Raw genomic sequence first — 2,679 nt, forward strand, 5'->3', positions numbered from 1 at the left:
AAAAAGGCAAACTTAAATGGAGGAGAAGGTGTTATTAAAAATTACGGAATCAACTTGGAAGTGACTAGGCTCATTTATATTGGAATTGTAGCTTTCCTGGCGACGTGATTCAAACAAGTGTTCTAGGGTTACCAGCCAGGTTAAATTGGAGTTGGCTTCCAAAATTTCCAGGGCATACATTTCTCTCATCTTCAGGGAATGTAGAATGTAGAATGTTCTCAGGTTCGCCGTTCTGAACACTCTAGTCCACAGAGCAGTAACTGTTTCTGACCAGGAGAATCTACAATCAGAATTCACTCACCTCAGAACCAGTCTACAGCAGAACGGATACTACATCAGAGATATCAACAGGGCGATCAACAAGGCAGTTTAATTTCAACAGAGACCAAGTGCGAACAACAATGTGGCCCTGGGAATGACCGATTCTTCACAACCAAGAGAAGCCGAACATGAGGACGAGCCCCTTTCAAGGACCGATACTGCACCGCCCAACCCCTCTACCAGTAGCAACACAGAACAGGAACGCCCTACTGTAACAGTTTTACCATTCGTAGGACACAAATCCGGGAAGTTAATCAGAATTCTAGCCAGGCACGGGGTGAAGACCATTTACAGGCCGCCACTAAAAACCAAGGCCCTACTCCGTTCAGTCAAAGATGACCTGGAACTCCGTATTCCAGGAGTTTACCTAATACCCTGTGAGAGTGGGACACCATACATAGGCCAAACGGGACGCACCATTGAGCAGCGGCGGAATGAACATCAACGTAATATCCGATTATTCCAACCTGAAAAATCAGGACTTGCGGAACACAGCATCACTGAGGGACATAGAATTTTATTTGCCGACACAAAAATAATGTTTACGGTTACTGGGACCGACGGGTAAAGGAAGCCATAGCCATATCACGGGAAAGTACCAATCTCAACAGAGGCGTGGGACTCCAGTTCAGTCACGCCTGGAACCCACTCCTTAGTAAAAAAACAAGACACCAGCCAATGAGAACACAAGGATCCAGAGATAGCCAATAAGAAGACAGAATCCGAGCTCCGCCACATTATAGTCACGTATATTAACCTACACTGGTCTCCATTTCTACATCTCCTGAAGATGAGAGCAATGTATGCCCTCTAAACGTTGGAAGCCAACTCCAATTTAATCTAGATGGTAACCCGAGAACACTTGTTCGACTCATTTATATTCTTTATTAAAAATTTATTTCACACCCTATGATCTTTTTAATAATTTGTGAATATACTCGTCATACAAAACGCAAAGAAATCACTTCAATTAGTGATGATTTTTTTTTTGCATATATGTATTTATAGACAGCCTACTCTTTTTTTTAATTGGAATAACGAAATGAACTAAGTGTGTCATTATGGTTTGGCTGTCTTCGAAATGTCTTCTACTTTCCACAAAACTAAAAAAATTCGAACTATTACATCTACTTAGAAATCCTTTTAGAACTTCCAGCTAATTCTTTGTGTGGTTTATTTTCGTTGTTTAGATATTCGCGATAATTTAATAGGCTTACGTAGCCACGAAACTATTGCAAATAAGCCATAGAAAGACACATGAATGCTCTGGAAGGAATTCCAAGCAGATATAATTTATCAGATTTTGGGATATCATAGCGGTTTTAAAAGGATTCGGAATTTCGAAAACGACTTTGTTGTCGTCGGACAATGGTCAAGCTTAGCCTTAAATGCTTGTCTAAATTATCACCCATTTTTTTCTCATAACGTATTGCTATTTTCTTCGTCAGAAGTTATTCGGTACTTATACCTACCTACATATGCATATAGAGATGTTGTTGAAATGAGAGATGCTGAGGAGATGAGAGAAATCCCGATTACATGTCAGACCTGTCTCGAATTTGAGACGAGTTGCCATGTATTTTAAGACTTGAGACGAGAACGAGATCACATTATTCAAGACTTTTTGAGATGAGATTGCAGAAAGCCCCCTCCCTCTTTCCCTGTCTTTCTCTCTAAGAAAAGGAATAATAATTCAATTCAAACAATTAATATCACTAATTCCTAGCTGTTTGGTCAATGCTGATCACACTTCCTATGAACATGTGTTTACGGACATAACGGAAGTGGAAGTGTTAGGTAAATAAGTTTTATTTAAATAAGGCGTTTCTTTACCCTGCAACAGAGTTTAAAAATACCTAGAACCTTTATATTCCGCCACTGGTGTACGCAAGAGAACTGATGGGACGTAAGCCCCTCAGAAATTTTAAGATCATCAACATTTAAGTGAAAGCAGTAAAGAACTCGGAATGAACCAAAGTGATAAATGCAAATTGCCCTCATAATGACACAAGATAGACATTCTTGTGTGTGAACAATTGTTAAGACGAAATACTTTATTCTGTATCCTGCCCCTTACAATCACACCTTCGCCTTTCCAGCATTTCTTGCGTATGCTAGTGGATTCCGCATAGTCTCCTGCATTAAAATATAAATTACACGTACTCGTATATACATTTTTGCATGCATTATGTGATTAGCACCTCTACTCTTGCAAGCTCGAATCCACTGGTCACAGAGCGACGAATCATTAGTAGAATTATTTTAAGAAATATTTTTTTGTTTCTATCTTTGGATCTACGAGTATCAGCAACAGCAGAAGCTAGTAGCAGTAAAACTAAACCATTTGCATATTAACAA

This window comes from Lepisma saccharinum, chromosome 23 (genome assembly GCF_977018435.1).
Source record: "Lepisma saccharinum chromosome 23, izLepSacc3.1, whole genome shotgun sequence".
Lineage (NCBI taxonomy): Eukaryota > Metazoa > Arthropoda > Insecta > Zygentoma > Lepismatidae > Lepisma > Lepisma saccharinum.